The sequence below is a fragment of the Triticum dicoccoides genome, chromosome 7B (assembly GCF_002162155.2).
Source record: "Triticum dicoccoides isolate Atlit2015 ecotype Zavitan chromosome 7B, WEW_v2.0, whole genome shotgun sequence".
Taxonomy (NCBI): Eukaryota; Viridiplantae; Streptophyta; class Magnoliopsida; order Poales; family Poaceae; genus Triticum; species Triticum dicoccoides.
Genome location: NC_041393.1, coordinates 51,995,586 through 52,005,345, shown reverse-complemented (window position 1 = coordinate 52,005,345; position 9,760 = coordinate 51,995,586).

Here is a 9,760-nt window from a genome sequence, read left to right as displayed (position 1 = left end):
CCGAACTGTTATTTTACATTTTTCAAAAAAAACCTGATGTTTTAGGTAATTCATCCGCGGATCATATTTAAGTCAAACAATGTTTTTTTAAAATTATCCATATCTTTTAAACCGTAACTCTGATTTAAACATGTTATATATGAAATTTGATTAGAAAAATATGTAGAATATGAATATGAGATTATTTTCACCTGTTAAGTATTTTTAAATATTATTTTGGAATATATTTAAGTCAAATAAATGATTTTCTAAATTATCCGTATCTTTTAAACCATAACTTCGATTTTAACATATTATATATGAAATTTTATTAGAAAAATATGTGGAATCTAAATATGATGTTAATTTTACCTGTTAAATATTTTTAAAATATCATTTTGGGAGCAAACTTACAATTTATAGCGTAAGATCCGTTTTCCTTTCGTACCGGCGGCTACCCGGATTGCAAATAAACACCCCACTATAACAATATAGGGAAAAGAAAATATCGATAACTACACATGCATACCTCTGGAAAACGTCACAGGGGGAAACAACACATTTCTCATCGCGAGAGTAAGAGAAAGAGAAAGAGAGAGAGAGAGAGAGAGAGAGAGAGAGAGAGGGAGGGAGGGAGGGAGAGAGGGAGGGAGGGAGAGGGAGGAGAGAGGGAGAGAGAGACGCCTTAGATTAAACATATTCAAACACATTTTTTTGTTTTGTGTGAACACCGAGACCATCGCCGGTGAGGGTGAGAAGGAGGATAAGCGGCAACACAAATATGATGTCTCGCAAAAATAAAGGAGATGGACCTATTGTGGTCTTGGGTGATGGTTGTTGGGTTAAGAGTGTGTGTTATGTTTTCTCTCCCGTTGCAACGCACGGGCTCTTTTGCTAGTATGGATGCAATGGATGATCGAGTATGTTGTGCATGTAATGGATCTACTACGTAGCAACATCAGTTGCTGCTGCATTCTCACGACAGACTGCAGTGCTTTGTTAGATATATGATATATCTTCTGGTTTATTGTTACACTATATAAACGGCAGGAAGAAAAAACAGACAAACAAATCGAAAATCCAATTAGGCTCATCTACATCCGGCCGAAAAAAATACTAAAAAATACAAAAAATATTTCAGGAAAATCCAAATTTATTTTGTGTGATAGAAAATTGTATGCGTGAGGTTCGTTTCAAATTTCAAGTTATTTGGGCATCTGAGCAGCTCTCAGCAAAAAAATAAATCGGGTCAGAACAGTGTGTGAACGGTGAACTTTTTACATACTCTGAATTTGTCTTTTTTGCTGAGAGTTGCTCAGATGTCCAAATGAGTTGAAATTTGAAGCGCACCTCACGCATAAACTTCTCTACCACACACAAAAAATTGAAATTGTTTGAATTTGTTTAGTATTTGTTTTGATTTTTTTGTCACAGGGGATACAGATGAGCTCGGGAGCAGAAACGCCGCACTCCAAACAAACGATAAACCTTTCTTTTCTATCTAAAAATGAAAATAAAAAAGTTGAGCTACAGCCGAGGTCCCTAAGAAATACTACGATATGCTGGAACACATGTCACGGGCCTCTCTTAAAATTTCACGGTAGCTACCAACTCCTCTAATTAGGACAGTTTTTTTACAAGTTGATGAATCAGTAGCCACTCTGCCACTTCTGGTTAGCCTGGGCGGCGATAGCAGCAGCACTCAAGGGGGTTACCGGTATAGTTTTTGGGCACTTTGCATACTTGTCCTAACCGGCATGGCTGAGCATATGCAAGCAAACCAACATCTGCATGTTGATTGATTGCCTGCATTGCATCAAGGCCCAGATGGCTGCAACTTTGTTTGGTTGTCTGTGTTTGTGCTTCAGGTGTGAGTAGATGCAAAGCACAACTGTTTGGTTGTGTGCAAGTACTTGATCCGCTCACCCCTTTGTAGTGTGATGGAGTTACCACCCATTTGATAGCACATAACACACACACAACACACTATGATTACCAGCAGCATAAAAACAACAAGAACAAGCAAAGAACAGGCAGATCATAAGCTACTAGGCATAAGTTTAAAATAGCAGAGCATCCCATGCCCCTGCTGGACCCCATGGTGCTGCTCCCTGGGCAAAATATGGACATGTTGACAGCAAAAAAGAAGATCGAGCTTCAGTTCAAACCTACACTACTTCATTTCAGAGTACTACGCATGGTTTAGAGTTTTAGACTAGACAGACGAACTAGAGGGCCTGAGTGATGTCGCTGACGTAGCTATGCTTCGTGCACCGGATGGTGCATATGTTGGAGCTGTTGGCGTTGTAGATCTACACCTCGAGCCCCAGGTCAGAGAGCTTGAAGACTAGTGGTTGCCGGGGACGCTCTTGTGTCGGTAGTAGAAGTACTCCCAGCCGCGCCCCATCACCATGTGCCCCTTGAACATCTGCACCTGGACCCAAAACTCGCACCACTTGTTGGCGGAGAGGCTGACGAGGAGGGTCGCTGACCAGCCATTGCTTCATCACGGGCCTGAATTTACGCGGGATGACGAGCATGGCGATGTCCTCCTGGTCAGCGATCTTCACGTAGAACCTGATAGGTTCCCGTGCACCCTCTTCGTGCCTGGTCCTCGGCCTCTTGCCAGCGCCCAGCAGCATCCTCGTGAACTCCACCATGCCAGGGAGTACCACCCTCAGCCACCGGTTGGTGGGGATGAGGTCCTCCGCCACCTCTGCGCCTGCGCACCACTGCCCGTTGTGTCCCACTCTGTCTTCATTATCTTGTCAGCAAGATGGACATCAGTTAGCAACACATATGACACATGATCAAAGCTAACAAGTAGGACATCATGTATGCTCACTAAACACAGCTTACAATGATCACTACTAAGTACTAACACATGATTAGTGCTACTCTGATAAGTGGTTACAATTACCAGTGGTTACAGTTATTAGTGTTAACACTGATCAGATGAAACCACCGCTCACATGTCCTACTTGCACCTACTATTTTTGGCCTTCAGGTATGTCCTACTTGCATGCCACATGCACTCATGTACCCTAGCAACAAGAGCAACATAACAACAGCAACAAGAGTAGCACTAACAACGGTAGCAAGAATAGTAGCATGAACAACAACAGTAAGAACTAACAACAGTAGCATATACACTAGTAATAGCACCAAGAACGAACAATGTGGCACTACAAACTAACAATTCAGCAGTAGAAAGTAACAATGTGGCACTAAAACGATGCAAACTACTGATGACCCACAAGTATATGGGGTCAATTGTAGCCTTTTCGATAAGTAAGAGTGTCGAACCCAACGAGGAGCGGAAGGAAATGACAAGTGGTTTTCAGCAAGGTAATGTCTGAAGTAGCGGAGTAGTTTGATAGCAAGATAATTTATAACGAGCATGTAATGATAGTACTAACAAAAGTGCAGCAAGGTAGCACAATCCTTTTGAGGCAAAGGACAGGACAAAACGGTCTCTTATGATAAGCAAAGTGTTCTTGAGGGTACACGGGAATTTCATCTAGTCACTTTCATCATGTTGGCTTAATTCGTGTTCACTACTTTGATAATTTGATATGTGGGTGGACCGGTGCTTAGGTGATGTTCTTACTTGAACAAACCTCCTACTTATGATTAACCCTCTCACAAGTATCCGCAACTATGAGAAAAGTATTAAGAATAAATTCTAACCATAGCATTAAACTTTTGGATCAAATTGGTCCCTTGCGGAATAGTGCATAAACTGGGGTTTAAGCTTCTGTCACTCTCGCAACCCACCATATAATAACTACTCCATAATGCATTCCCTTAGGCCCAAATATGGTGAAGTGTCATGTAGTCGACGTTCACATGACACCACTAAGAGAATGACAACATACATATCATGAAAATATCGAACACATATCAAGTTCACATGATTACTTGCAACATGATTTCTCCCGTGACCTCAAGAATGAAAGTAACTACTCACAAATGATAATCATGCTCAAGATCATAGGGGTATTAAATAGCATAATGGATCTGAACATATAATCTTCCACCAAATAAACCATATAGTAATCAACTGCAAGATGTAATCAACAGTACTAGTCACTCACAAGCACCAATCTATAGTTTTGGTACAAAGATTGAACAAAAGAGATGAACTAGGGTTTGAGAGGAGTTGGTTTTGTTGAATATGTTGATGAAGATAGCCCTCCCCAAGATGGGAGAGTTGTTGGTGATGATGATAATGATGATTTCCCCCTCCGGGAGGGAAGTTCCCCCGGCGGGATCGCTCCGCCGGAGGGCAAAAGTGCTCCTGCCCAAGTTCCGCCTCGAGGCAGTGGTGCTTCGTTCCGAAAGTCCTCTCCTTATTTTTTCTAGGTCAAAATGACTTATATACCAGAAGATGGGCACCAGAGGTGGGCCGAGGAGGGCAGCACCCACCAGGGCGCGCCTGGGCCGCCAGGCGCGCCCAGGTGGGTTGTGCCCACCTGGTGGCCCCCTCTGGTACTTATTTGCTCAAATAATTCTTAAATATTCCATAAAAAATCCTCGGGGAGTTTCAGCTCATTTCAAGTTGTGGGGAATAGGTAGCTTGACGTAGCCTTTTCAGGTCCAGATTTCCAGCTGCCAAAATTCTTCCCCTTTGTGTATACCTTGCATATCATGAGAGAAAAGGTATTAGAATTACTCCAAAAAGAATTATTATACAATAAAACATCATAAATGACAGTAGGAAAACATGATGCAAAATGGACGTATCAACTCCCCCAATCTTAGACCTCGCTTGTCCTCAAGCGAAAACCGAAATCAAAAACATGACCACATGCTTAGAGAGAGAGAGAGGTGTCGATAAAAACAAAAATATGGACATAGCAGCATCATGTGACTTATTATAACAGCAATAAACTTTAACATAATACTTTTATCATAGAACTTTTATCATATACGTCTCATGAACAAGTGACAATTCATCACAACATCGAAGTATAAAGCATAAACTCTATTGGAAACCAACAAACTATGTTCTTAGTCAACTTTGCAACTATAATTCATCATCTTTTCAGGAAGGGTCACATATTGGAGCCTTTAGACAAGTCCACATACTCAACCATCATTTAGTCTTCTATGATTGCTAACACTCACCGCGTACACATGAGCAAAACGTTTCAACCCGGACACATAGAAAGATAGGGGCTTATAGTTTTGCCTCCCAACGCACTCACCTCAAGGGTGATGTCAATAATAATAACTCATGCTACCCATATTCCACTGGATATATGTGCCTAGATCTTTCTTCACCACATGATGCTTGCCAAAGGAGAAAAGTAAAAGGAATAGAGAGAAAAACTTTGACTCTTGCATGAAAGTAAAAGATAGGCCCTTCGTAGAGGGAAGCAGAGGTTGCCATGCGCTTTTTGTTTATATGCTCAACCCCTTAGTGCAAGAGAACGTCACGTTATATTGCCCCTTGTGATGGCAACCTTTATTATGCAGTCTGTCGCTTTTATTCTTCATCATCACAAGTTCTTACAACGCTCAATTTTCCCTTACACTAAATGACCTCACACTTTTAGAAGCAATTTTTATTGCCCTTTTTTGCACCAACGACAACTTACTTGAAGGATCTTACTCAATCCATAGGTAGGTATGGTGGACTCTCAAACAAGATTTGGGTTTAAGGGTTTTGGATGCACAAGTAGTATCTCTACTTAGTGCGGAGTTATTGGCTAGCAAAGATAGGGGCAAGCACCACATGTTGAAGGATCTATGAAAATATAACTTCTATGTGAATATGAACAAACATAAACCATTAAGTTGTCTTCCTTGTCCAACGTCAACAACTTTGGCATATAATATTTTGATGGGTGCTCACAATCATAAAATATTTCCAGGATAGTATATTTATATGTGAATCTTCTCTTCCCTTATTAATTATTTCATGAGTTGCATCATTGACCAATGCTATGCTTGTCAATCTGCAATAAAATTTTCTACTTATACTTTTCCTTGTGTAATGTCATCACTTACCATAAGATTAGCATATGATATTTTTCTTTTATTTCCTTTCTTTTTTATTGCAACAAGAAAGTAAGGAAGGAAAAACTCAAACTAAACCTTATTATATATCTTGCACACGATTACAAAGATTGATCACTAAGCAAACACTTGAAAAGAGAGGATCGAACTAAACTTTTATTCATCTAATAGTAAAAGATAACCATGGATTGAACTATATAAGAAAGTAAATGCAAAAGATAGTGGAGATGATACGATACCGGGGAACCTCCCCCAAGCTTGGCGGAAGCCAAGGGGAGTGCCCATACCCGATACTCAGTTTTTTTGGTGGTGAAGAAGAAGGTGGTGGTGATGAAGTAGAAGCTATTAGGTCTTTAAGGCCAAGAGACTCTCCAATCTTCGGATGACACTCTGTAGGGAAGCGATGTGCTCCATATGCAGAATATGTTCACGAGTGAGATACTTATTTTGTATATGAACCGTTTCAATGACCCCGAAGGTTGCAATCTCAGTGGGGGTAAGATGAGCATAGTAGGGTCTAAGGATATATTCCTCTTCCCATCGGTGGGCAAGGCTTGCTCGTCCATCGGCACTTGATCTTCGGTGGCCTCCTTGCTCTTGCCCTCCTTAGCTGCTCCAACGGGGTCTTCTCTCTTTAGCTCGATCTTCATCAACCAAGCATACTCTTCCATGTCATCAGAGGGAGAAGAAGACATGATGCCTGGCTCAGCAGATCTGACAGAAAACAACAAGAAAAGAAAACAAGAGATTTCTCCGTGATACGGAGGTCAACAGGTTCGGGAGGTATATAAAGATTTTTTTTATCTTGGGGAACAAGCAGAACGGAAGAAAAACAAAGTTCAGAAAATACCCGAGATGGGCACAACCCACCTGGGCGCGCCTGGCATGCCAGGCGCGCCCTCGTGTATCGTTCCCACCAGATCAATTTCCTGGAAGTTTCTTATTTTCCTAATTTTCTAAATATTCCAAAACTAACAAAAAATGTTTTTGCAGATTTTTCAGAGTCCGTTTACTTACTGTATAATGTACCTCCCTTTTTTCATGATTCTGGAGTGTTCCGGAAGGTTTCCTTTATGTATTCTTCTGGTGTCAAAGTTTGGTTAATATTGCTTTCAATATTAATGGGCATACCTGAGATATAGTGTTTTATTCGTTGCCCATTGACAACCTTCGGGTTAGTACCTTCAGGCATGTGGGATGAACAAAAGTAAGCATGCACTCTGTTTCATCCCCAAAACAATGGATTCTCATCGAATCAGGTTGAATCTAGTAGAATCGGATCGAATTGGTTCAAATGTACGGGCCACAATCTAATCTAACACACTATGAACTACCCTAAGAATCCTAACTAAGAAGTAGAGGGGAATCTGAGAGCTTATAGTGGGGGTAGCCCGTGTAGCGTATGCTGGCCGTGGTGAAAACCCCAACAGGAAGAGGGGTGCTACCACCGCCGATGAAGAGGACCCGGCCATTCCCAGGGCCGCGGCCGTGCACCTTGGCCTGCGCCGGCTCGAAGATGATGCCAACGTCCTGGAGCTCCCCTCCCCTTGCACCGGACACATATGAGAAAACCTCTTATGGGGGTAAAAATACCCCCATAAGAGGGGCCTACAAAGGACGACACCAGCGGGTATTGGATTGATACGTCTCCGTCGTATCTACTTTTCCTAACGCTTTTGATCTTGTTTTGGACTCTAAGTTGCATGATTTGAATGAAACTAACCCGGACTATCTCTATTTTTAGTAGAACTACAATGGTGTTGTTTTTGTGCAGAAATAAAAGTTCTCGAAATTGGGCAAAACTTTTTGTAGAATTATTTTACAATAAATTAAAAATACTGGAGCCAAGAACCACCGGAGGGGGGCCCTGGGTGCCCACAAGACACCAGGGTGCGCCACCCCTCCAGGCGCACCCTGGTGGGTTGTGGGGCCCTCGATGCTCCGTGGACCCTAATTCCAGTAGTATACATTCCTATTTTTGGAGAAACAAAGAGGAGAGGAAGTTTCATCGTGTTTTACGATACGGAGCCGTCGCCTCCTGTTCTTCATCGGGAGGCCAGATCTGGAGCCCGTTCGGAGCTCCGAAGAGGGGAATCTTTGGTCTTCGTCATCACCAACCATCCTTCATCACCAATTCCATGATGCTCCCCATCGGGAGTGAGTAATTCCTTCGTAGGCTTGCTGGTCAGTGAGGAGTTGGATGAGATTCATCATGTAATCGAGTTACTTTTGTTAGGGTTTGATCCCTAGTATCCACTATGTTCTGAGATTGATGTTGCTATGACTTTGCTAAGCATATGCTTGTCACTAGGGCTCGAGTGCCATGATTTCAGATCTGAATCTTTTATGTTTTCACCATTATATCTATGTTATAGATATGATGTTGCAAGTCATATGCACCTATTACGTGTTATGATCCGTAAACCCCAGGGCGACAGTAATTGGGATACTTTCCGGTGATGACCTTAGTTTGAGGACTTCATGTATTCACTATGTGTTAATGCTTTGTTCCAATTCTCTATTAAAAGAAGACCTTAATATCCCTTAGTTTCGTTATGGACCCCCGCTGCCACGGGAGGGTAGGACAAAAGATGTCATGCAAGTTCTTTTCCATAAACACATATGACTATTTATGGAATACATACCTACATTATATTTATGAACTAGAGCTAGTTCTGTGTCGCCCTGGTTATGACTGTTATATGATGAATATTATCCAACGAATTCACCGATCCAATGCCTACGAGTTTTTCACATATTATTATTGCTAAGTTACTATTGCTATTGCTACTGTTACAACTGCTACAAATCTGTTACAGTTGTTACCGTTACCACTGCTATCATCACTACTACTCCCTCCAATCCCTTATACAAGGCCACAAACTCATATTACAGGTACCAAGATAAAATTTAATGACAGCTTTTCAAGTCAACTTTTTTTTCGTTAACCGGGATCATTAATACGTCATAAGCATGCAACAAATTAATGGGAAGAATGTGACTGAGTATCATTATGACAACATGCATGTAAGTATTAAAAAGTTGCTAGTACGAGGAAACATCATTAATTTTGGCCTCGATTTTTGTTGGTGGCCTTGTATTGATGCAAAATGTATTCTTGATAGTGGCCTTGTATAAGGGAATGGAGGGAGTACCATCAAACTATCACATTATTGTGCTACTGATCACTTTGTTATAGATATTTAATCTCCAGGTGTGGTTGAATTGACAACTCGACTGCTAATACTTGCAAATATTCTTTGGCTCCTTTTGTGTCGAATCAATAAATTTGAGTTGAATACTCTACCCTAGAAAACTGTTGCGATCCCCTATACTTGTGGGTTATCAAGACCTTTTTCTGGCATCGTTGTCGGGGAGCATAACTATATTTGTTGAGTTACTTGGGATTTATATCTATTTATCACTATGAAGAATCTGGAAGATACAAGAACTAAGATTTTCCCCTCTAAGACAAGGGGAGATAAGGAACTGTCATCTAACTCTGTACTTGATTCGTTTTCTGTTTTGAGTAAATTTGCAACACCATCACCTGCTATTAATTCCGATATGTCGCAAGTTATTGATGATGCTACTTCTACTATGAATAGTGCTTATGATGCTAGTATCATGCCTGATGATAATGTGCCACTAGATGAATTTTTTGACGAACAACTTGCTAGAGCTAAAAAGAATAAATTGCTGAAACTGATGAAATTACTGAAACTCATGAAGTCTTTGAAAATAAGAATTATGAAAC